This window comes from Leuciscus leuciscus, assembly GCF_965113295.1.
Source record: "Leuciscus leuciscus genome assembly, chromosome: 18".
NCBI classification, from domain to species: Eukaryota; Metazoa; Chordata; class Actinopteri; order Cypriniformes; family Leuciscidae; genus Leuciscus; species Leuciscus leuciscus.
The window spans coordinates 25,983,198-26,010,086 of record NC_138742.1 but is presented as its reverse complement, the minus strand read 5'-3'; the positions used below and the strand labels follow the sequence as shown (position 1 = coordinate 26,010,086).

At 43.9% G+C, this 26,889-nt stretch overlaps 1 protein-coding gene across 1 annotated transcript in view; it reads left to right on the top strand.

Annotated features, from left to right (window-relative positions):
* syt2a (synaptotagmin IIa) overlaps window positions 1-26,889 on the top strand; it is a 100,328-nt gene that overhangs the window by 24,747 nt on the left and 48,692 nt on the right. The window lies entirely within an intron of this gene.

The window sequence follows — 26,889 nt, the reverse complement described above, 5'->3', positions numbered from 1 at the left end:
TTGACACCAGATGACACACACAACTTGTGCGTTTACTGTTTGGGCTCAGAGCAAGCACGATCAGTTCTTGAAAGATACTGCTTGTGCCTACTGTGAGTTTTTTTCCCTTGAGAAAACTTCGCTCTCGTCTGGCCTTCTTCTCGAGGGAAGAGGGACAGACATCTGTGCCAGAAGATTCAGAATCGTTGGGTTTCAGAGGGAGCTCGCCGAGGAGTGTGAGAGAGTTATTTTTCTCTTATGTCCCTCGGAGGCTTGCGAGTTTGAGCTGCTGGATGAAGACGTGTTGTCACTAAAATCCTCTGATCTGACAGTGAGTGCTCTACTGGACGGCCCAAGAAAGCAGGAGATGGCTGATGAGGGTGAATGATGCCCCGCGTATGATGAATTGTGAGTGTTATGAAACGCGCTCAGCGAGGCTTTGCTGCCGTAGGAGCACGTGAGGGAAGAGACCGCTCGTGGCAGACTTTACGAACGGTTTCTTTCCAGCCATAACACTCCAGCTCCCGTGAGCCTACCATTTTGCCGATCTACACAATGAGATCGAAAAGGCATGGAAGAACCCGTGTTCAGCGCGCATCCATCGCCATCAGTGAGCAAACTACGCTGATGTTGAGGGGATGCACGGACACGGGTATGTGTCAATGCCTCAACTGACGAGAGGTTCGCGAACAATCTCGCGGTTGTTGAGGCATTGACACTAAATGCTCTGGCCCTGCCTTTTAAACAAACATCGTGCTTAAATGGCAGGGCATACGCGATGGCGGGTCTGGCTGGTGATGCCTTGCACACAATGGCTGTGCTGCAAGCACACCACGCTGATCTGATGAAAGATTTGGACCAAGGTCAGGGTCTTTCCCCTGACGTAGTGTAAACGAGCTGCGCCGCACTATAGATTAGCTCTCCGGGCCACCAAACAAACAGCCGCCGCAATCGGACGAACTCGATGGCGGCGATGGTGGCCAGGGATAGGTATCTGTGGTTGAACTGGGATGACGAAAGTGATGGGAAAGTTCAGAGAGGCGAAGGCACGCTCGGCTGCATTAAATCTTGCATAACACTGCTTTGCGAATCTGCACACTTCCTCACCCCAGGCGCTTCTTGAATCAGCCCTGAGGCTGGACCTGTGATGAGTGATTCCTTCAATTTGGAACCCTTCTGTAGGTCTGGCATCGGGTTTGGTAGTACTGTAAGTGTGCTCTTTAGAGCTCTTTATGGTGATAGGCCTCCATGAAAAAAAGTCGTTTAGGCCATCACTCTAAGGGCAGCAGGCTGAGCTCTGTGGGTTTTAGTATCTTAGGTCTTAGGCTTAGTATCTAGGATTTTTGGTGGCGGTCTGCTAAGCATTGGAGCCTCTCAGTATCTGAGTGTAGGTTCCTTAGACCATCAGGACATTTTTCCTGTAAATCTAGTTTTCCTAGTACTAGCCTCCACTTCCTACAAGAGTCGTCTGGCCAAGGCCCGCCTTTTGCATTAGGTGTAAATACTAGTGGTGTAACGGTAGATAGCAGCCTCGGCAGCAGGCTACCTTCAATAAGCCTCCCATGCAGATATCTATGGGTGTTGTCAGGTCCTTCTCTCTGGAGAGTAAGAAGCAGTGTGCTCAGGCCTCCGCCTTTTACAGCATCGAGTGTAGTAGCTGGCAGCAAGGCCTTAAGTTAAAAAGGATTTTTCATCTTGAGCCCCTTGAATATAGAATTCAAGTCATAAGGTTGAATGCCGTTGGCTGAGGCCTTCATTCCCTTGGGTTTAGTAGAGAATATAAAATTTGTCTTGTAAATTTACAAGATAATAGGCCTCGACCCTGATACATCTGTCAGGGTCATGCTGATAGTGCTCCCCTTGTTAGGGTCATTAATTAGAGTACTTTGCTACCCTTAGCCTCCCTGTTAGATAAGCCCTAGAGCTGGAGGCACCCCCCTTATTAGGGTCCCTTTAGAGTGCCCAGCCTCCACAGGGCCTTGAAACACTGTGTAGATTCAGGATTGAGTAGAGTTACTCCCCTCATTTGCAAAGGTTATAAAGCGCTATGCTGAGTTCTACTCTCCATGATGCCTGTCTCTATGATCCGATTTGTGAGTGATTACTGCCATTAATGGCAGTTTTTCCCTATTGGGTTTTTGTGAGAGACTCTGTTTAGGAAAACAGACAGGTTGTTGGGAAGACTAAGTCAGTAGACTTGATCAGGTCAGCTTCTCTTGTGGCAAATGGGATTGACTTTTTGTCCCCCTCAGAAAGTGACTGGACGGGACTGCTTTCGGACTCCCTGGCCATATTCCCTTAAAGGAACCCCTTCCATGGAAGCTGTTGGTTTCAAGCCCTTGAGCGACCTTGGTAGGCTTTCCCTTGTTTGGAGGCCTCTTTGAGGCTTATAGCTTAGGCAGTGAACGTAGGGAATAATGTCACTGACAGCCTGTATGTGACCTGAAGGGGGAGTGTTTTCTTGGAATTTCAGGTTGAAACTGCCAGTTCTGACGTCTTGACACGAGTCATACTTGGCATACACTCCCCTCAGCATGATGGGATTGTACTTTGTTCCCCATCAACACAGTACGAGTTCCCTTTTGTCTAGGTTACGACTGTAACCTCTGTTCCGTGAGAACAGGGAATGAGACACTGCGTTGGTAGCCATGCCTTGGGATGCCTGCTGAACAGTCCCTTCAGACGAAATGACATGTTCTCTTGGCGCCTCTTTTATGCTTCCGGGTCGCACTAGTAGTGACATCATAGGCTGTCGCCAGTCAATTTCGATTGCCATGATTGGATAGTTTTTCAGACACCGGTTCACGTGGAGGGTGTTCCCCAATAGCGTCATCAATGCAGTGTCTTGCTCCCTGTTCTCAGGGAACAGAGGTTACTGTCAAAACCTAGACGTTTTCTCTGTGTTATTATGGTGGTTGTCAGTGTTAAAAAAAAAAAAAAAAACTTTTTTAGAACCATTGTGGCCTAAGTAATTCAGCAGAAAAGGGCTGTTAGATTCACCGGTTTGTAAATTAGTTTTAAATTGTAAAATTTACTGGATGTTTTTTTTTTTTTTTTTTTTTACAAGACTGCATGATACTGTGATTCGTGAGAAAATAAAAATAGGCCAGCAGAAAGGGAATGAGTCCTAGTTGTTTGCTGTATCTGCCAACTGTTCTCAGGCATTCTGCACTTCAATGAAGGTATCGAATGTAAAAAGGCAGCTCTTTTTAACCAAGCACAGCTCCACATGCAGTATCAGCAGTTTAGAGACAAAAGCCAAACTCATTACATAACCTCTATGCTGCCTATGACAGACACCCAACTGTCTGCAATCTGCCACGGCACACAAAACTCTGCCATCTTGTGCCGCATTTACTCAGTGAAGAAGATCAGGACTTGTCTTTATTTAGCAGACTTTGTGTTCGGACCTTTGCAACCAAATGCAAAGTAAAAGCTGAGTCTAAATGTTGCTGTATTTACCAGTATTTGTTGTGAAATACATAGGGACAATGGTTTAGGAAACAGTTTTTAGTTAAGTAGAATCCTTGTAAAACAAGCAATAATCTCTGCTTTATTTACAACTTCAACAAATCTTCTTTTTTTTATTACAGTATAGGCCTAATAATCTTAATAGCATGTGTACGTTGAATAGCATGGCATTTTCAAAGAGTGCTGCTTTTTCTGATAGCTGGAAACCTCAAAGTCAGTCTATGAGAAGCCCTGTGGCATTTCCAGCTGTATTTGAGTATTTTTGCATCTTTTGTACTTCAGTTCCTCTGTCGTTACACAGCTGAGATATTATGTTGAGCTGGTCACACCTGCTCGCTGTGATTGTGTGTCCCTCTCCAGAGGGCTGCTTTGGTGTTGGCACTGCTCGGGAGTAAATGAAAGCCTAACTCCCAATCTCCTTCCATGGGGCTTTTCTGTACAATGTGTGGAAAGCTCTTGCAGAAGTATGGATTTGCGTAGAGTTCTTGTGGTCCATGTGCACTGGTGGAGGCTGAACTGAGACCTGGCTTATAGGAAATTGGAGAGGAATAATTCAGTGGTGATTCAGAGCCATGTTCTTGGTTGCATGGACATACTTTGAGGGAATGCTTCGTTTTTAAACCATCTGTTTCATCTCCAATGTATCATGAGCCTGTACTGGCGTGCTTGATGACTGCTTTGTGACCTGTAGAGGGCACCACTGAGTTGTTATCTTTACAGTTTTTTTTATATGTGAGATGTTCAAATGCATGACCGATTTCCTCGCATATCCATTGTTGTTGATTCCACTTTTTTCGTCTTCTGTTGGTTTTATTAGCATTTTCTATCTTCGAGTAGTTCTTTAATGCTGGGTTCAGACGACACAATATTTTTGTCGGTTATGAATTGCGATAGTCACTGTGTCAGATTATGCGATTTTGACTCCTACAATCTTATCATGGACAAGACATATGTTAGACTACATGGTCAACATGATTTCACCAAGTGCAACATGTTCCTGGATCAACATCTTTGTTGATCCTTGAAAAACATTCCAATCAGCCAATCAGATTTGAGGTTTATAGTTTATGTCAAGTTTAGTTTTACAACCAGGGTTACGTGCTTCTACATCAGTGTTATTCACCTATCATTTCCCTCTGATTTTAAGTATACAGTATGGATAGGTTTAGGTTTAGGGGTAGGGATATGGTTAGGAAAACATTTTTGGAGAGAAATGTTGTTCCAGGAACATGTCCAGGAATGCTTTCCAACCAATCATTGCTTGCTATATTTAACAATGTGCATGATGTCATAGAAAAGGTGGAAATAGCGACTGACTTCTGGAAACAAGAGTGTGACAAACTTTGTACTGACCGGGTGGCTGAAGCACCTCCGCTATCATTCGCCAGCATTTATCTTTTTCCACCCTGTCGTGGTAGTCCCTCGTGGAAACATCATAAAGTCAGGAGTATTGTTGCCATAGCTGCACAAACCTTTCCTCAATTGTATAATTCCACCTAGCAGCACCAACACCATCATCTCTCTCTCGTTTCGCCATCGGTCAAAACGGTAAATTCTTTCCATCCATTGTCATTTACGAATTTGACCAGGATTGAAATCTGATTAAGGTGCAGTTTATACAACATCGTTTTCAACTAAAAACTTTACGTTTTGGCCATTCGTTTACACGACAATGTCGTTTTGGGGGCCTGAAAACTCAAGCTTTTGAAAACAGGATTCAAAGTGCACCCCAAAAAATGTGAATTTATGAAAACGTTCACGTCATGCGCATGCGTATTACGTGTTCAGTCTATAGGCGCGTAGTGTTTCTTTACAAAGTGACATCACCATCTACTGGCCTGGAATGGATAACACAGAGGGTTTTTTCACAAATCAGTGTGAACGGGGGTTGTTTTGACAACGTTGACGTCTGTACACGGAAAACACAAAGGAAAAACGTTTCCATTTTTAGTACAGTACATCCTTGCCTACGTTTACATGCACAACTTTAGTTTGCACAACTGAATTCATTCCGATTGATGAATCTGAATGTATTGTTTACATGAACGCTAAACGTGATCGGTTTGATGTGCGCGTTTATATGTCACTGCATGAATATTCAGAGTTTCCCGCTGTTTGCGCATAATAACTATTCTCTTAGATTGTTTTTTTTATTTATGTTTTAAGCAGCAGACTTAATATTTATCCATTTCTGGTCATAATTTGGAGTAAATGAGCATATGAACGGTTGTGCCGTGCTCCTTATCACGCAGTAAAAACGCCCCTCCCTGCGCCCTGCTCCACTTCACAGACGCTGAGTGAAATGAGAATTTTAGGATGATGGGACACTCATTTATTAGACTTTTTTTATAAGACTCATTTATAAGACAAACTTTATTCATCAGGAAGAACAGCTCGTTCTGCGCGTCATGTCATTACGCTTTTTCTACGTCATTGCACATGCGCAGTCCTTTCAGTTTCGGCTTTCAATCCGATCAAGTGTTTACATGTCCTCTCGGTCAGATTAGAAAAGGAATAAACCACCCCTTTCAATCGGATAGAAATTTCGTACAGATCGAGCTCAATCGGATCGATTTACATGAAGGCTTTTCAGTCCGATTGAGCCGTCAATCCAATTACGAACTAATTATTTGGTTGCTTGTAAACATAGCCAGTGTTGTGTAAACAGCTTAGAGGACTTTTGGCTGGTATTTTTGTGTCACCAGTCACATGACTTGCTCAAACAGGGGTGCCCAGTCCTGCTCCTTGAGGGTCATTATTCTGCAGAGTTTTGCTCCAATCCTAACACACCTGAACCAGCGAATTCAGGTCATCAGGATTATTAGAAACTTCCAGACAGGTGTGTTGGGGCAGATTGGCACTAAACTCTGCAGGAAACTGGCACTCCAGGAGCAGGATTGGACACCCCTACTGTAGACATTTTCAGATTTTGTATCTTTAGCTAAACAAATACTCATGTAAAAAAGCACATTTTTACTTTTAAAGTTTCGTACCTAGTTAGCAGGGTAAAAAAAAAAAAAAAAAATGTTAAGCCTCAGTTTTGCTTTGTTCCTTTTAAACGTGTTTTGACTGTGGCTGTTAAAGGCGATTTTGCACTTTATGCCACGAAGGAAGCAGCATGTAATTTTGTCCTCTATTCTCTCGTCTTTTATGTGTCCTCATTCCTGGAATTGAATCATCAGAGTGGACAGAAGCGCTTAGTGCTTTCAGCCTGGACACGAATAAAACAATTAACCAGAGATTCACAACCATTGAGGGATGCTTTGTCTTCCTTTTTGCCATTTTGTCCTCTTGGGAAACAAACAAGTAGGAGAAAGATCCAATTACCTCCTTCAAGAGAAGAGGCAATTCTCCTTAAAGTGATTGTCTCAGATCTGCCACATTAGGTTTGTTTCTTCATGGTTTGGGAGGGCTAACAACCGTAATATTATCAAAGGGTTGCAAGCTTCTGCCTTGGAGTGTTTCTGTTTAGGTCTATGTGTTTTTATTTGCAATAGTCTTCTTTCGAATTTCTTGTAGAAGGCCAATGCCAAATTATGCTTCCTGGTACCTCCTGCCTGTCTGTGTACCGTACAGGAAGAGCTAACAAGACAGCGTAGGTGTAATTCGGTTATGGATTTAGCTGTGTCAAAATAATGCCATATTTCATGTATGTGTGGCAGGCCACAATTGTTTAGAAACGAATCAAAAGTAGAAATGAAGTAGTCAAATGAAAGATTTGTCTAGTTTCTCAGGGGATGAGCTAGTCATGGGCGAACAAATCTTTTAATGTGCTCTCACATTAGTGCTAATTTCAAGAAATAGCAGGAGTCTGAAAAATGCTGTTAAGAGGCGAAGAAAATGTGTGTGTGTGTGTGTGTAGAGAGAGAGGCAGAGAGAAGGAAATCTTGCGTAGAGAGAGATTAAACCAGTTTATCTCTGACTTTTCCCACATCTGGAGATAGTAGTCATGGTTATTATGGGGATTGGGACTATCCCAGAGACATTGTGCAGAGCAGCTGCAGTTCAGCAACCACTAAATGCCTATTCCTTTTCTCTTAGAGATGCTGCTATGTGTCTATTACTCATACAGCAATGTGGCTGTTACTAAATCAAATTCTTCTTTTATATATAGTTTTTTTAAATTTTATATACAGTATAGGTTTTGCTTCATTGGAGCTTCACCCAGCACATGCAGTTCCAAAATAGTTTTAGTGTACAAAACTACACAAAAATGTCTTCAAAATTAAACTTCTACCAAGCAAGGTTATTTTCGTAAACATAAAACAAAATGAAACAACAGCAATTAAAAAACTAACTAAAATAAAATAATAATTAGCCAAAATAAATAATCGTTTTTGTAATTAATAAGCTCTCATCCTGTACCGAAAATCCAACCCAATCTCACGGCAAGTTGTACGTATTTTACGAGGTGGCTAAATCGTACGAATTCATACGACCTCACTCGTACGAATTCGTAAGATTTTTGCTAAATCGAACATATTTTGCCTAGTTTGTATAAATTCGTACGAATGAGCTACCCCTGATCCCGCCCTTAAACCTTCCCATCACTGGGGTTTAGACAAATCATACGAATTTGCCACCTCGTACTCACTTGTACGAATTTGTGCGTATTGGTCGTGAGATAGCGTTGGAAAATCAAGTTTTTCCATTGGACTGTGCTACTTTATTTTTCAATGTAAACACGCACTAGACGGACATGTATGACTGTTGCGCTCGCGTCTTTTGCAGCGTCTTGTGCATGACACAGCGTTCTAAAACACGGCACTCAAGTTAAAATAAGTATTATTAGACTATTAAAGAAGCACTATGCAGTTTTGGCAATTTCTTCGCTGTTTTCTCGCTTTTTGCTCTCAGGTTTCTCCATAGAGCTCCCCCTACAGCTTCGGAATAGATATTTGATAACACTGTCGGAAAAACCCGTTGGCGACTCTCCCCCCCTCCCATCTTCTCCCTCTGGTCATGTGCATTTGTTTTCAAAGACGCCGGCGAACGCACTGAGGTATGTATGATACACAGAAGGCCCGCCGGCCCAAAGTTGCAAGGGTGTTTTTTCCGCTCACAGGCGCTAGGGGGAAGCGAGACGACCACCATTCAACCCGAAAAAAGTTATATAACCATTCCAATGACTGGTAAATTAAGCTAAAAAAAACTGCATAGTTCCGCTTTGAGACCTTACGCTTTTTTTCAAAGCAAAAATGCTTTCTGTGTGAACCAGACTTTTAGAAGCCAAAATGGCCAAATAAGTATTTCAATCATCTCTAGACCTTATGCAAATATAGCTGTACCTTAATTCCAGGTAAGAAAACAATCTCATGTGAAACTTAAAAATAAACAAGATTCCACACATATGAGACCGGATACCACACTGAGCAGAAAACGAACAAAAACAAATAGCATGTCTATCCCACAAATGGATAGATGTAAACTAAATGTCTGGTCTGAATAGAACACATGAATATGAGTATAACTATGTGTATAAGCTATTAAAATATACAATAGACATAAAGCATAAATTGATCAATACAATAATAATATTTGAAAATATTAATAATAGAAATAACCATACAAGAATAATCATAATAATCATACACATCTTTTTTATTTTATTTGCTTATACACCACAAGATTTCATCTTTAAATAATATATTATTTTTTTTAACTTTTTTTCTTTTAAGTTGCATTTGTTTGGTTCTTTGTTCAATCTCAAACAATTATTTTTATTATTAAGAGGTTTGCACAAAAGTAAAATGTAAACTGCAAACATTAAACTTTGCTGAAATTAAATGTCTTTACCTGGAAGTGTTCTGTTAACTCTGTTAAACACTAAGGGCCCTATCTTGCACCCAGCGCAATTGACTTTGTACACCGACGCATGTATCATTCCTATTTTGCACCCGCGCACAGCGGACTTTTCCCTCCACAGACGCACGTCTGTAAGTTAGGAAATACACTTGCGCTCCCTAGGGCGGTTCAGCGCAAAGAGGAGGCGTGTTCCGGCGCAAACGTTCCTTCATGCTATTTTGATGGTTTAGAAAACAATTGCGCCACTAACCAGGAAAAAATGGTTTAAAGTCAGTGGCGCGTTACGCATGTTATTCATATGCTATTTTAAGGGCGCATGCTTGGCCATAATCAATGTAGCGTGTGCACAACGCGCATACACTTTGATTCTCTCATCTACACAGAAGCAGCCGTTTTCATTTTTGCAAATCATACATTATTACCATAGATAGATAGATAGATAGATAGATAGATAGATAGAAAGACAATTTATTATAAAAGCATACATCTAACTTACACATTTATCCAAATTATCATACGCCTGTTTAACCGAAGTTAATTTGGGTGGGTTTCTCCATCCCCAATGTCCCTGACGAGAACGTCGGTCTCCTCGGCTGTGAACCGCTGCCGGCGCGCGCCTGGCAAATCCGCCGTTATAATAGGAATCCGCTTTAGAACAAGCGCGCCTGCTCTTAAAGGGAATGTGAGATATCGCTCTGATTGGTTTATTTCACGTTACGCCCAAACCACACCTATGAATAATGAAGCTACTTCAGACAAACCCATTTTAGATTTGCGCCGGGCGCAAGAGGCATTTATCCCGCCGGGAAAATAGCAACAGCGCCGGAGATCCGCCCACAAAGTTACTTGCGCTTTGCGCTTGACACTTGCGTTTCAGATCGTTAAAATAGGGCCCTAAGGGCCCTATCTTGCACCCAGCGCAATTGACTTTGTACACTGACGCATGTATCATTCCTATTTTGCACCCGCACAAAGCGCGCTTTCCCTCCACAGAAGCACGTCGCTATACTAGGGAATGAAATTGCGCTCCCTGGGCGGTTCAGCGCAAAAAAGGAGGCGTGTTCCGGCGCAAACGTTCCTTCATGCTATTTTGATGGTTTAGAAAACAATTGCGCCACTAACCAGGAAAAAATAGTTTAAAGTCAGTGGCGCGTTGCGCATGTTATTCATATGCTATTTTAAGGGCGCATGCTTGGCCATAATCAATGTAGCGTGTGCACAACGCGCATACACTTTGATTCTCTACATAGAAGCAGCAGTTTTCATTTTTGCAAATCATACATTATTACGATGATAGATAGATAGATAGATAGATAGATAGATAGATAGATAGATAGATAGATAGATAGATAGATAGATAGATAGATAGATAGATAGATAGATAGATAGATAGATAGATAATTTATTATAAAAGCATACATCTAGCTTACACATTTACCCAAATTATCATACGAATTTGGGTGGGTTTCTCCATTTCAATGTAACTTCTCTCTTTTACGGCCGTGACGAGAGCGTTGCTTTCCTCGGCTGTGAACCGCTCCTGGCGCGCGCCTGGCAAATCCGCCGTTACAATAGCAATCCGCTATGGAAAAAGCGCGTCTGCTCTTAAAGGGAATGTGAGATGACGCTCTGATTGGTTTATTTCACGTTACGCCCAAACCACACCTATGAATAATGAAGCTACTTCAGACAAACCCATTTTAGATTTGTGCCTGGCGCAGGAGTAATTTATCCCGCCGGGAAAATAGCAACAGTGCCCAAGACCCGCCCACAAAGTTACTTGCGCTTTGCGCTTGACACTTGCGTTTCAGATCGTTAAAATAGTCAAGTCAAGTCAAGTTTATTTGTATAGCGCTTTTCACAATACAGATTGTATCAAAGCAGCTTCACAGTATTAAATTAAAAAAAAAATTATAAAAATTTAATTTTAAAATTAAAATAGGGCCCTAAAACTAAAACTGAAACTAAATTTATAAAAACTAAATATAAATGTGTTCACAAAATAAAACATTTAATTAACAAAACCATTAATGAAACTAATATAAAGAAAATAATATTCAAATACATAACTAATTTAAAAATACAAAACTATAATAACCTTGCGAGTTTGTGGCAAAATCGGTATAGTTCAATTGGACAAACATCATTTGGCGTCTACAACAAAAGATAAAAGCGTTTTCTTCTCCTTTTTCAAAATTGATAAGTCTATTTATATTTTGCTTTACAAACTATGCAAAAATATATGCTTAATTGCATTTTATTATTGCATTTAGCATTGTTCTTTCTTGCCAACCTTTTCATAAAGTGACAGCTGAGAATGTGTTACAATATGCCACTCTGTCCAACCTTGTATAATACATACAGAATATTGTCCTGAAGAGACCTTTACTGATTCAAGGTCTTATATTTTCAGCTTTTATCTCTAAGTTTAGCTGGAATATTTGGAGCTATTGAATCTTCCATTTAATAGATGTTGTTTATTAAAGGAAAAACTAGGTTATTCCAACCCGATCTCACAGCAATTCGTACGAATTTTACGAGGTGGCTAATTCTACGAATTCATACGACCTCACTCGTATGAATTCGTACGAATGACCAACCCCTTTATTAAAATAAAGCAATTATAAAATTTTTTTATAAATATGAATAATATATTTAATATATTTTAATAATATATTTAAATCATTAAAAAACATTATTTTAATTTAAAATCTAAAAAGAATAACATTGAGATTTTAATAGCTTTTTTATTGATGAGCATACAGTTCTTGAATCGTGAATCACAAAATAATTAATTACTTTAATATATCAATATTCTAAGTTTCTGTTTGAAGTCAAAGTTTGAAAACAAGCGGCTTTGTCCTAGTTACAGCAGAAATACCCAAGATATTTTGGCAAATATAGAGGGGCCTTTGAAAATTGTGATGGACAGCTGCAGTGGTCCTTCAAATGAAAAAGGTTGAGAATTACGTTCTGCTCGACACTTTATGTCCAGGGTTCTTGCACCCATTTAAGTGGACCATACTCAATACAACAATGATAAAACAATGCAGTTTTATGAAGGAGATTTGTTCAGCCAGACGGCGCCATGATGGGTGTGTTGGAGTGTGATAATTCAAGAGCTGCAGGGGAGGACTGTGATTTATGGGATATATTTTATGTGTTACGAAACTTGTTCTTTGGAAACCCCACTCCCAACAATTGATGAGTCATTTCCTTAATTGATAGTTGCCTTAAAACTCCATGAGAGGGGCTGATGAAAGAATAATAATGTACATAAGATAGTGTGTGTGCATGCGTGCGTGCTTGTGTGTGTGTGTCTGTGTAGTTAAAATGGTCGATCAAGACGAGAAAAACTAAACAATCACATTTGCATTGACTTGCAAGACTATTGATTTTTAACTGATATAAGTGTAAACACTGCATGTGAGGTCACTGATAAAGAAGTATGAATTATGATGTTATAAATGCCATAGCCTATCTACTATAGATTTCTGAGGTGTGATGCCATTGTTCCTAGTGCGTTTCAAATGACGTAAATGTGAAGTGCTCAATTATTATAGGCCCTTTAACTATAAGAGAGCTGTCTCAGTCCCCGTCATAAAAGCTATTGATTACTCCACACTCAGAGGCTTGTGTTCAGCCATTGGATTATTGACATCAGTTTCCACAAGGTCCTGTGGATACCAGCTCAAGTTTCTAAGTTCAAGAGACTTCTGATGCACTTTGCTGTACTTTCAAGAAATATCATGAATATCAGAATCAGAAAGAACTTTATTGCCAAGTGCTTGCACACACAATTAATTTGTCTTGGTACTGAAGCTTCCAGAAGCTTCCACATACAAATACAACAACCAGAAACAGTAATAGAATTAAGAATTAAATGTAAAAATATATATATTTAAAAAGTATAGAGACAGGTTTTGTCAGAATAAACATATGTACAGATTATCATTGTCATGTGTCAGTGCATGTTTGGACTTTCGGTTTGTGTTTTGATTGGTTCCTGTTTTTCTTTGTTCTTTTCCCGCCACTCCTTCGTTTCTATGGTTACTATCATTATGAGTTCATTTGTCCCAGCTGTGTATGATTAATTATCTTGTTTCTGTTTGCTATTTAAGATTCACCCTTTCTTTCGGTCTTTGTCCGAGCTCTGTTGCGTTTATTTGTGTTTTCCCTGCCTGTCAGCTTGTTCCAGAGTACTATTATTAAAGTTTGAGTTTGTATCTATAATTGTAGTCTTCAGTCTGTGCATTAGGGAACCACAGTGTGACAATCATATGGCATATGTCAAAATATGGCTATTTAAAAATAAATATGGCCTTCTGTATGGTTGATCTTAATCCAGTTTACGGCAGTTGCTGCATGATAGATAGTTTCTAACTGATCATCTTCACCATGTAAAAGACAATTATTAAAAGTAAAGTAAAACTATTATTATCAATATTGAAAATAGTTTTTTCAATAGGATTTTTTGGTAACACTTTATTTTACAGTGTCCTTGTTACATATGTTGCATGTACTTACCATAGTAATAACAGTAAATTATGCATAATTACATGCAACTAACCCTCAACCAAATCCTAATCCTACCCTAACCCTATAGTAAGTACATGTAGTTGCTTAATATTACTCAGTACTTAAATATGTAATTACACTGTAACAATGACACCTTAACATAAAGTGTAACCGATTCTTTTAATAGAAAGTTCAAAAAACAGCATTTCTTTATCATCATAAATGGCTTTACTGCCACTTTTGATCAATATGATGCATCTTTGCTGAATAAAATTATCAAGTATTATCATATCTTTGTAGATGCTGGTTGAGTCAGTGTTGCTGTGTTGGGATGCTCAAACAATCAGAGGGATGTTCTGATAGCGCCACAGTGTTTATTTTTTTACCGTAAATGACACTTGTCACCTTTAAAATGTTAGTTAGCATAATATTTCAGTCTGTTTATGATAAACAAATCAAGCCCAGTGAAAGGACCTAGTTTATAGCGGCCAAGAACACCCTGCCCGTGCCAGAACCGCCCCTCCCACTGCAAGCTGTTTGCAGGATGCTCTATCTGGAGGTCTTCCCTCCACACTCACACCAGCTCCAGAGCTGAAACACTACACCCTACTGAAGAGGCCAGACACTCACACGTGGGACTGTATGGGGAAACACTTACGAAAGCGTTTTACAAAGCAAAAAGAGGGAGTATTGTTTTTAGGTTACTACCGGTGGGGTTTAGATTCTTACTACGGACATAAACTTATGTAATAATTTTTATTCTCCACAGTAGTTTTAGTAGGTTATGAGTCACATAGGCCTCTGGCTATGGCCGCCTTTAACTGCAAATGCACTGCTGCTATTAAAATTTATTAGATTAGAGATCTGTAACTACTCTCATGAAATGTATTTAATTGCCTCCTGGTATGAACAAAAACGTCTAGAGCAGAAAATTCTCCTTTTTGGAAATGTTGCTTCATTTAAATTTCAACAATTCAAATGACTGTATCTGATTAAATATGGAGAGGATTCATTGTGAATCATTTAGCACAAGCTCTCAGGAAGCAAAGAGGTTGAGGTTGAAAATTCAGCTGTCACAAGATGTTTGTTCGCTCATTTTGGCTTTGATCTAAATCAGGGAGTCCCAAACTGTTTTGTCACCCGAACCACTTAGATGTAAAATATTTTATTTTAGAACCCCTGAGATTTTAAATTAATATTTTGTCTGAGCCATAGCCATGTGGGCAAGTGCTCTGACGTATGGTGCGGTTCCACTTTGGCAAAAAAAAAAAAAAAAAATGCTGTTTGGATTTAAGTAGCCAAAAATGGATGCACCTCTTGATGGAAGTAACATCACAACATTTATTTGCTTCAAGAAGTGCATCAATTTTAGGTCAAGATCTTGACAATGCAAGAGTCCAGCACTCTGTAAAGTCTCCTTCGGCACATTCCAAAGACTTTCAGTGAATTTATGGTCTGGACTCAGAGGTGCCAATTCATGTGTGAAAATGATTCTTCATTCTCCCTCCCAACCATTCTTTCACAATTTGAGCCTGATGAATCTTGACAATGTCATCCTGGAATATGGCCATGGTGTGTCTTCCTACATGGTTGTTTAATAAATGAAAAGCTACACACTCCATCATGTAGGGTTAGAAGAACTGTTGTCAAACATATAACATGCTAGAAACATAATAATCACAGCAATAATGATCCAGTCATAGACTCACTCCTAAGTATTTCCATATTTAAATCCAAACAGCAGTGATACAGACTTATTTTGATACAAACATTGTCAAATTCTTGAGCTTTTATTTTGGCAGAATACTGGTGAAATGCTGTAAATTTCTATCCACAGAAATGCATCTGATTTGATAACTGCACCAAGCTATATCACATTTTATTTCGATTAATCGTGCAGCCACATTTATTTATTTTATTTTGACACTCTATTTAATTGTTAGTTTTTCATCAACTCACAAACCCCCGTTTCGGAAACCCAGATCTAGATCATGATCAATGAAGAATAGTGTTAAAGATAACAGGTTTTCACACTGCCTCTGCAGAGGCCGGTCTATTGTCCTTGTGAGGAGACAGAACGAGTGAATGACGAGCTCCATCCGGTCTCGGCTACGCTTCAGGACAAAATTCACTTGGGGTCCAAGCTGAGGTCACCAGTGTGTGTAATAGATCCAGAATCAGTCAATACTCTGTGGTCACTGAAAGGCTAGTCCCTGAAAGCATCTTACTTCGATCACTTACATCTGGTGGCTGGTCACTATACTGTAGCTTCTACAAAGGCTGTTTTGCACCGTTCGAATGTCTTTATGCTCAAGAAATGCTAACGTACATCTGTATTTTCTGATGTAGTCTGTCAATTTTGAGACACTTGAGTGTAACAGTTACCACAGGCCATGTTTCGACACTTTTGAGCACTTGTAAGTGTATTTGCTTCATGAAAGAGAACTGTGAATTTTTGAAACCATTCCAAGATTCTGCTTCTAAAAGAATCCAAGTCTCCCCGTAAATGTAAATAATCTTGTGCTTGTGTTTGTGGCAAATATTGACAGTGTGTAAGGACCAAACGATCCGGCTCTCACTGTGAACTAGGTGGAGGACTGGAAAAGGCCATTCCTTTCTCTCCTGCTTAGAGTGATTGAGGCGTTATTGATTTCATTTTCATCAGCTCTGAAGGAGGCAGACACACTTAAGGGAGATGGGTAATTTTTTGTGACACGTAATAAATGCCTTGCGAGTCTCCAGCTGCCGATCTCCAGGGTGGCCGAGACTGAAATCACAGTGGACCAACACAGACTACAGGCAAACCGTGAATACGCCACCCGTGCTGATTTACTCTGGTGTGCATTAACACTTGCATCAGCGATGAATGCTGGGGAACACTAGATAAACCCTGGAATTGTCTACTGTACGTCTTTCTCTCATTACATTTACCTCACGGCTATCGTTTTATTTTCAGTCACAAATAATGAGAGGGGTTTGAGCACTTCAGTGCTTCCATTAGCTGTGGAAAAAAAATCTTTTGCTTTGATTTGAGGTTGACGAAATTGTTTGATGCAGCAAAATCGTATGAATATGTAAAATTATAGGTTGAATGTCTGTATCATGAAGACTTTTCAGAGCTCTTCAAATGGTGAAATGGCTTTTGTGACATTTTAGATGTAACTGTTAGGTCACAGAGTTGAAACCCATTATTTAGTGTTTTTACAGTCAATATTTGGTCTTTATATATCTCTGGTATTGGCTGATAATTGTTCATGTGTGTGACTAATCCAAGTGGTCACTTTGCCTAGTTTCAATTCTAGTCCAAAATGGATAGAGCACATTTTTTGTTTTCAGATATTTTAGTGACTTTGGAGAATATGTTGCATAATTTAAACATTTGTTTCAGTAATTGACTGTAGTAAAATCAAGCAAACATTCAGTTTAAGATGGTTGCTGTGTTTTGGAACATGGTGGTTAGGTTGTAGCTGGTCCAAGCTGGACCACATAATTATGTGTTAAATATCAAGTGTGGACCTGGTTTACCTGGTAGACTATATTCGTCATGGGCTCAGCTTGAAAAACCAGGTCATATACCAGCTTAAGGTAGACATGCGGTTATGAAACACAGTAGCTTGGTGGTTCTAGATGATTCTAATCAGCTTGATCAAATTTTCTACCAGCTCAACCACATCTCCACCATCTGCTAGTACAGCTGCTACACTTAATATTTGACCAAATGACAAACAATCAGAATGCATCATAAGCCACCTATAAGACAGTTTTTTTTTTACAGCAGACTATGGCTATATGTTAATCACATTTTCCCATTTTAATTGTTTTCTCTCTGAACCCACATATGGTTTCATAACAAGTATGACTTGATGGGTATGGACATCACTTATCACATTATGCGTCCTGTGGCTGAATAGAAGTGCTCATTTTACCTAGGGTCAATACTAAAATACCTATAGCCTTGCTAATGAATTGCCTGTGCAATGTTGTTTAGTGAATCTTTAATAAATATTGCATTAAAAAAAGTGCTCTAGAAATTGTGTGTACATCTTATTTGCTGTTATTAAATCGCATATAAATGTATACACTCATATACATATAAAGGTATACGGAAGAATACAGAATTTTACATATTGATTATATTTTCTTCTTTTTTAGGTTTTATCCATGTTTTGAATTAAGCAAAGATTAGTCAAGTATGGTTTATAAGAAAATACAATTTCAGTCTTTTTACTACTAAATTTCAGTTGTAGTTCAATGTGTTGCTATATATATATATATATATATATATATACAGTGGGGAGAACAAGTATTTGATACACTGCCGATTTTGACAGAAAATCACATTGTATGATTTTTTATAATTAATTTGCATTTTATTGCATGACATAAGTATTTGATCACCTACCAACCAGTAAGAATTCTGGCTCTCACAGACCTGTTAGTTCCCTTTCGTTGTCACTCCGAGTTACGTCGGATGACGACGAATGGGGTTTCGCTTAGAAAGCCTGTCATCTTCGAGTATATAAAACGAGCCAATGGCAATGAAATGCCATGGGTCTGCGGAATTTGCATAGCGTAAGTCCGCCCCACCCTGGGGGTATATAAGGAAGTACGCTGGCAACATGCAGATATGTTTTCGCTTCGGAGCCAAGAGTTTTCTTCACTCCTACAAGCTATTCTGTATCATCTTCACTCTACGAGACGAGCGGCTCTTCAGTGTGTTGGTGTGACGGCGTGTTCCAGCGAGATCGCATTGCCTGCTGCTGATCTGTGCAGTGATCTGCCGACAGTGTGTGTGTTTCTCCCTGGGCGCTTCAGCACTCTGCTGAGCTTTTCCTCTCTCTAAAAGAGCTGCACGCGGCACGTCTTTTTCAAGACGGCTCGCCCGTGTATTTACTGGATGTGGGCGCGTGATTCATCTGCCTAACGGTCACGAGCGCTGTTTCGCGTGTTGGGCTGATTCACGCTCGGCAGCGCTCGTGGGTGAGTCACGTTTTCTCTGCGGGAACGTGACCATCGTGATGTTTATAGATCGAGACTCAATGATCCCCGTGTGGGTAGAGTCCCCTCTGCCACACCCCAATCTATCTCTTCCTCGAGAGGGGATACTTTGGCTGGTGGCCAGGGTGATCTGAGGGTTACAGTGTGGCATAATACCGACGAGCATTCCTCGGGCCACGCCCCCCTCCACATCGCAAACCGTGGGGCTTCCGTGTGTACCTGGTTCTTCTTAGGGACCCAGTGTTTTCATTCGGGGCTCCAGCAGGTGGTGTCATGTCACTCACAGCATCACAAGGCGGGCTTGATTCCTCTGGAAATGAGGATTCGACTGCGTTGCCTCCCTCTGGAGTGTCAGCGTTAGTCGAGTCAGATCCAGAGCTGATGGCCATGCTTTCCCGGGCAGCTGAAAGCATCGGCTGGAGTGGCGCCGCCCTCCCACCGAGCGCTGTAGGCTTCCCGGATGTGCATCAGGACGCTTCCGGCCCGCGGGAGTCCACGTGACTTTTCGCGGCCCGCGGGCGTCCTCCGCCTTCGCTGCACTCGATCGCGTGGCGATCATGGGCTGTATGTTCTCTGTCACTATCGTGGCACAGGCATGCAGTGCTGTGTGTCGCCTTCGCCTTCGAGGCAGTGCTGACTCGGGAGTTCTGTCAGAACCGGCCGCAGTGGAACGCTAGTCCTTCCCTGGCCAACACTGACAGAACGCGGAAACTCGACCACGCCCCCTTGCTGGGACGCTATGCCTCCCATGCCCGGCTTGGTCGTTCCGCCGCGCACACTACTGACCTCGCTCTCGGGCGACATCGGTACCTGCGTGATCCTGGGTCAGGTGGTGTCCACTAGAGTGGTCCAGACATGGGCTCAGCCAGGTTGATGTGAGGGGGTCTGAGAATTCATTTTCTCAGCTCCCTCATGTCCCAGGCTGGGCTCCTCGGCGGTGTGGTTGAGGACTGTACCCTACAGTTTTTGACCCCCCCCAGAAGCAGACTGAGGCCTTCTGCACCGACGGTCATCCGTCCGTGCGGTCTCCTTAGTCTGCTTCCCGCCGAGGCCACCTCCATGCGGCTCCTCCCCTCGGGCCTTCACTGGCCCTGAGCAGGAGGAGGTCGCAGGAGGGCGGCGCTGCCCGTCTCCGCCCCTTAGACTGCCACGCCAGCCTAAGCAGCACTCTTGAGATGGGCAGCTTGGTCGGCGGTGTGGTTGAGGACTGCGCCCAACAGTCTTCGATCACTCCAGAAGCGGACTCAGGCTTCTGCACTGACGGTCATCCGTCCGTGTGGTCTCCTTAGTCTGCTTCCCGCCGACGCCGCTTCCATGCGGCTCCTCCCCTCGACCCTTCCCGGCCCGAGCATGAGGAGGTCGCTGGAGGCTGGCACCGCCTGTCCTTGCCCTTAGCCGGCTAACACCTGGCTAAGCAGCACTCCTGAGACAGGTAGCCTGGAGTTAGGGCTCAGTTCTTTCAGGAGCTGGTAGCAGGACCACTCCTTCCCCCGGTGGAGGGCTGGGTGAGAATCTCATTCAAAAGAACTGATGCTCTTTCTCTGAGCCCCAAGAGGCTATGGATGACAGCACGCGCCGCCCACGGGCCACGCTCCTCTCATCCCCCTCTGTCGCCAGACCCCTGCCAGAGCACGCCCCCGTGGGACGCTGGTCCTCCCCTGGCCTCCTCTGACAGGACGCGGCTAATGACCATGCCACCCTTGCCTGGGCCGGTCATTCCGCCTCGCTGCACCTCCGACGGTACGTCTGTGGTTCACTGGCGCAGTTTCTGGAGGCCTGGCTAGAGCCTCCTAGACTGTCCCGCCGGGTCGCGAGAACCATCAGGCTCGGCTACGCGATTCAGATCGCGCGGTCTCCTCCCTGCTTCAGGGGAGTCCGCTTCACTATGGTCGGTGGCAATGCCCCTGTCATGAGAGCGGAGGTCGCCACCCTACTGGCGAAGGGTGCGATCGAGATTGTCCCTCCAGCCGAAATGAGGTCCGGCTTCTACAGCCCTTACTTCATTGTACCGAAGAAAACCGGTGGGTTACGACCAATCCTGGACCTGCGCGTCTTGAACCGCTCCCTTAAGAAGGATGCCGTTCAAGATGCTCACGGCCAAACGCATTTTCGAATGCGTGCGGCCGCAGGATTGGTTTGCAGCGATCGACCTGAAGGACGCCTACTTCCATGTCTCCATTCTTCCTCGACACAGACCGTTCTTACGGTTTGTTTTCGAGGGGCAGGCATACCAGTACGCGGTTCTCCCTTTCGGGCTAGCCCTGTCTCCTCGCGTCTTTACGAAGGTCGTCGAGGCAGCCCTTGTTCCCCTTCGGGAACACGGGGTTCGCATCCTGAATTATCTCGACGACTGGCTGATCCTAGCTCACTCTCGAGACCAGGTTTGCGAACACAGGGACCTAGTGCTCCGGCACCTAGCTCGTCTGGGCCTTCGGGTCAACTGGGAGAAGAGCAAACTCTGCCCCGTGCAGAGGATCTCTTTTCTCGGTATGGATATCGACTCGGTCGCCATGTGCGCGCAGCTTACGAGCGAGCGCGCGCAGTCACTGCTGACTTGCCTTCGTCAGTTCGAGGGCAAGAGTGCGGTCCCACTGAAACAGTTTCAGAGGCTCCTGGGGCATATGGCATCCGCAGCCGCAGTAACGCTGCTCGGATTGCTTCATATGAGACCGCTTCAGCTTTGGCTTCGCGATCGAGTCCCGAGGTGGGCATGGCAACACGGCACGCTCCGAGTCCCAGTGACTCCGGCCTGCCGTCAGACCTTCACCCCGTGGTCGAACCTCAGTTTTCTACGGGCCGGAGTGCCCTTAGAACGAGCTTCCAGGCATGTTGTTGTATCAACGGATGCCTCCACCACGGGCTGGGGCGCCATGTGCAATGGACATGCTGCCGCGGGCTCCTGGACAGGTCCCCAACGCCTTTGGCATGTCAATTGCCTCGAGTTGCTGGCTGTACGCCTTGCCCTGCACCGCTTCCGGGCGTTGCTCAGGGGTCAACACGTACTAGTCCGTTCAGACAATACCGCCACAGTAGCGTACATCAACCGTCAAGGTGGTCTACGCTCCCGCCGTATGTCGCAACTCGCCCGCCACCTCCTCATATGGAGTCAGAAGCATCTGAGGTCGCTTCGAGCCATTTATATCCCGGGAGAGCTGAACCGTGCGGCCGACGAGCTGTCTCGGCTTCGGCCTCTCGCTGGAGAATGGAGACTCCATCCCCAGTCGGTCCAGCTGATTTGGGATCAGTTCAGGGACGCTCAGATAGATCTGTTTGCCTCCCACGACTCGTCCCATTGCAACCTGTTTTATTCCCTGACCGAGGGCACGCTCGGCACGGATGCACTGGCGCACAGCTGGCTGCGGGGCCTACGCAAGTATGCGTTTCCCCCAGTGAGCCTTCTTGCGCAGACTTTGCGCAAGATCAGGGAGGACGAGGAGCAGGTGATATTGGTTGCCCCGTATTGGCCCAACCGCACCTGGTTCCCATAACTAGTACTCCTCGTGACAGCACCTCCCTGGCCTATTCCTCTGAGGAAGGACCTGCTTTCTCAGGGACGGGGCACCCTATGGCACCCTCATCCCGATCTTTGGAACCTCCACGTGAGGCTCCTGGACGGGACGAGGTAGGTTTGAGTACCCTACCACCAGCGGTGGTGGCTACCATCACTTCCGCTAGAGCATTGTCCACGAGACATGTCTATGCGTTGAAGTGGAACCTCTTCGTCAACTGGTGTTCTTCTAAACATCAAGAACCCACGAAATGCCCGATCAGTGTCGTGCTTTCCTTCCTGCAAGAAGGGTTGGAGCGAAGGCTGTCTCCCTCCACCCTGAAAGTGTATGTTGCCGCCATTGCCGCACATCACGACGCAGTCGAAGGTAAGTCCGTTGGAAAGCACGACCTGATCATCAGGTTCCTGAGAGGAGCGAGGAGACTGAATCCTCCCCGCCCTCCTCTCGTTCCCTCTTGGGACCTCTCAGTGGTTTTAACTGCCCTGCAGAGTGCTCCCTTTGAGCCTCTGCAATCAGTGGAGCTTAAGTTCCTGTCTATGAAGACAGCGCTCCTGGTTGCATTGGCCTCCATCAAGAGGGTAGGGGACCTGCAGGCATTTTCGGTTGACGAAGCGTGCCTGGAGTTCGGGCCGGCTAACTCTCACGTGATCCTGAGACCCCGGCCTGGATATGTGCCCAAGGTTCCCACCAGGTGGTGAACCTACAAGCGCTGCCTTTGGAGGAGGCAGACCCAGCCTTGGCACTGCTCTGTCCAGTACGCGCCCTCCGTGCTTACGTAGACAGAACGCAGTGTTTCAGGACCTCTGACCAGCTCTTTGTCTGTCATGGTGGGAAGCTGAAGGGAAAGGCTCTCTCCAAGCAAAGGTTGTCTCACTGGATAGTGGACGCCATTGCTTTGGCTTACCAGCAGCAAGGTCGACCATGCCCCCTTGGTGTGACGGCCCACTCCACCCGGAGTGTGGCATCCTCTTGGGCTCTAGCGCATGGCGCCTCGCTAACAGACATTTGCAGAGCTGCAGGCTGGGCGACACCTAACACATTCGCGAGATTCTACAATCTCCGAGTGGAGCCAGTTTCTTCTCATGTACTCGCATCAACTAGCCGGTATTAGATTCTGCTCAGGTGTCTTCGCTTGCTCGCCATTCCTCTCCACGGACGGGATACGTGCGATATTCCTCAGGTGAGCCTCATAAGCCCTGAGTCTCCTCCAGCACTGACGACGTCAACGCCAGAGTTGCCACCGGCAGCTTTCGCGCTTGGCTAGGTGCCTCCATGTGCATGGTTCCCCCTCTGGGCGACCCCCACATGTGTATTTCCACTGTAAGCCTCTCTGAGCATGTGTCTTTCCCTTGGCAAGCCACCTTGCCACCCCTGGGGTTGAAATATTCCACCTGCGGCTGGATACCCCAGTGTTTCTCCATATGCAGCCCTCCGGGGTCATATGTGTATTCCAAGTCCCCCCCTTCGGGTTGGGCATGATTGCATATTTCCACTGAGATATGCTTCCCAGTGTACCTTGGTTTAATCCTGTGTTAAGTAGGAGTCCTTCGTCCGTGCCAGTCTCACGACAGGGAGCTCACACTTACGCAGGGCACTGGAAGACAGTCGGGAGGTGGCGTGATTACACTGGGAACCCCATTCGTCGTCATCCGACGTAACTCGGAGTGACAACGAAAGGGAACGTCTCGGTTACGTATGTAACCCTCGTTCCCTGAGTAGGGAACGGAGACGTTACGTCTCCCTGCCACTTCCGCTGTACCGCTGGGAAACGCCTCAGTTCAGTCTCGGCTCCTCAGCGAAGACATATCTGCATGTTGCCAGCGTACTTCCTTATATACCCCCAGGGTGGGGCGGACTTACGCTATGCAAATTCCGCAGACCCATGGCATTTCATTGCCATTGGCTCGTTTTATATACTCGAAGATGACAGGCTTTCTAAGCGAAACCCCATTCGTCGTCATCCGACGTAACGTCTCCGTTCCCTACTCAGGGAACGAGGGTTACATACGTAACCGAGACGTTTTTCTTTAAGAAGCCCTCCTGTTCTCCACTCATTACCTGTATTAACTGCACCTGTTTGAACTCGTTACCTGTATAAAAGACCCGTCCACACACTCAATCAAACAGACTCCAACCTCTCCACAATGGCCAAGACCAGAGAGCTGTGTAAGGACATCAGGGATAAAATTGTAGACATGCACAAGGCTGGATGGGCTACAGAACAATAGGCAAGCAGCTTGGTGAGAAGGCAACAACTGTTGGCGCAATTATTAGAAAATGGAAGAAGTTCAAGATGACTGTCAATCTCCCTCGGTCTGGGGCACCATGCAAGATCTCACCTCGTGGGGCATCAATGATCATGAGGAAGGTGAGGGATCAGCCCAGAACTACACAGCAGGACCTGGTCAATGACCTGAAGAGACCTGGGACCACAGTCTCAAAGAAAACCATTAGTAACACACTACGCCGTCATGGATTAAAATCCTGCAGCGCACGCAAGGTCCCCCTGCTCAAGCCAGCGCATGTCCAGGCCCGTCTGAAGTTTGCCAATGACCATCTGGATGATCCAGAGGAGGAATGGGAGAAGGTCATGTGGTCTGATGAGACAAAAATAGAGCTTTTTGGTCTAAACTCCACTCGCCGTGTTTGGAGGAAGAAAAAGGATGAGTACAACCCCAAGAACACCATCCCAACCGTGAAGCATGGAGGTGGAAACATCATTCTTTGGGTACAGGACAACTGTACCGTATTGAGGGGAGGATGGATGGGGCCATGTATCGCAAGATCTTGGCCAACAACCTCCTTCCCTCAGTAAGAGCATTGAAGATGGGTCGTGGCTGGGTCTTTCAGCATGACAACGACCCGAAACACACAGCCAGGGCAACTAAGTAGTGGCTCCGTAAGTCAAGTCAAGTCAAGTTTATTTGTATAGCGCTTTTCACAATACAGATTGTATCAAAGCAGCTTCACAGTATTAAATTAAAATAATACAACAAAGTTTGTTTCAAGAGGAATTTATTGATTGATAAAATTAGATTAAATATCCCCAAAATATCCCCAAATTATCCCCAACTGAGCAAGCCAAAGGCAACAATCGTAAGAAGCATCTCAAGGTCCTGGAGTGGCCTAGCCAGTCTCCAGACCTGAACCCAATAGAAAATCTTTGGAGGGAGCTGAAAGTCCGTATTGCCCAGCGACAGCCCCGAAACCTGAAGGATCTGGAGAAGGTCTGTATGGAGGAGTGGGCCAAAATCCCTGCTGCCTGCATTTTGTGACTATTGTATTATAGGATAACAAACAGGTACGATTTTAAAACAGTTTTATCTGAAATCAATATATCTTATCTCCATAATTATTTATGGGATGAAATTCTGTGTAATAAGTGTTATGACTGTATACCGTATCCCTTAAATGTCCGTCTTGTTTGAACTTACCGCTCTTTACTGCTCTCTCCATGGAAGCTTTGCGTTTAAAGAGATAATAAAATATTTAGACTCAGATCAATATTTTGTGTCTAATTATTTAATTATGTGGCAAGTAGCCGTGTAATAAGTGGGATAATGTACATCAACAACAGTCGGCTGGATGTACATTATCCCTTACATAAACTATACAAAGTTCTGTCATGAAACTGTAGATGGCACAGGTTGATAGTCCTTAACTTAATCTGCTTGCAATCACATCATTCTCTATAGGGCACAGGTGATTGGTTCCGGCTGTATCAGTAGCCAATCAGCTCGCTGCTCAACCTTCAAATACTTGGTCAGCATTTGCCTTAGCAGAGCAGTATGCTTTCAGAAACCCTCCTCCTTCCCAGCTCCACCTGTATAGATCTGCTTGGCAACATTTTTTTTTTTTTTTTACATTATCATGTTCATGGTTCTCTAATATCAGTTAATGGTGAAATTACATGCAAGTAAACAGATAAAATGATCAGAGAATGTTTTATTATTATTATTAAATACAAATAATAATAAAAAATAGCTATGGTTCATTAGTACTGAAACACTGATTATTTTGTTATTTTTAATACACAGCTCCCTGAAATTCTTGGTTCTGATTGGTCAATCGTGGCATTCTCTACTCGGATATGTTTTTGTAATAACACTAACCTGTATAAAGCTGAACACTGTACCAGTCTTGTGTGCTAGTGTCATGTCTCTCATGTCACTCTGCATCTCTTTATATTTATTTACTAGGCAAGTTGTCATGTAATAAGTGGAATAATGTACAGTGAGTTTATTTAGCAATAATAACAGCTGACTGTACATTATCCCTTACATATGAGTCCACGGCAATTCTCACGCTCTATCTTTATGGCTTTCCTCTGTCTTTCATTCTCTCTGCTGCAACATATTGTGAACAGCAAAACCTCTGCAGCACCCCTCTTTATAAATTCATTCAATCGCTCCATTTTCCCTCCTCTATCCAGAGAGCCGTTCAGTATTGTATTTTACAGTCTCACAGACTACATTTCGGTGAAAAACAACAGGGTGTTTTGAGGTCAGTGAGTCTGATGAGGACGGCATGGCAGTGTTTCATATTGACCCGAGCTGATTACCCCACAGCGCAAGAGACGGAGACATGAGAAAAAAGAAGCGGGATGTAT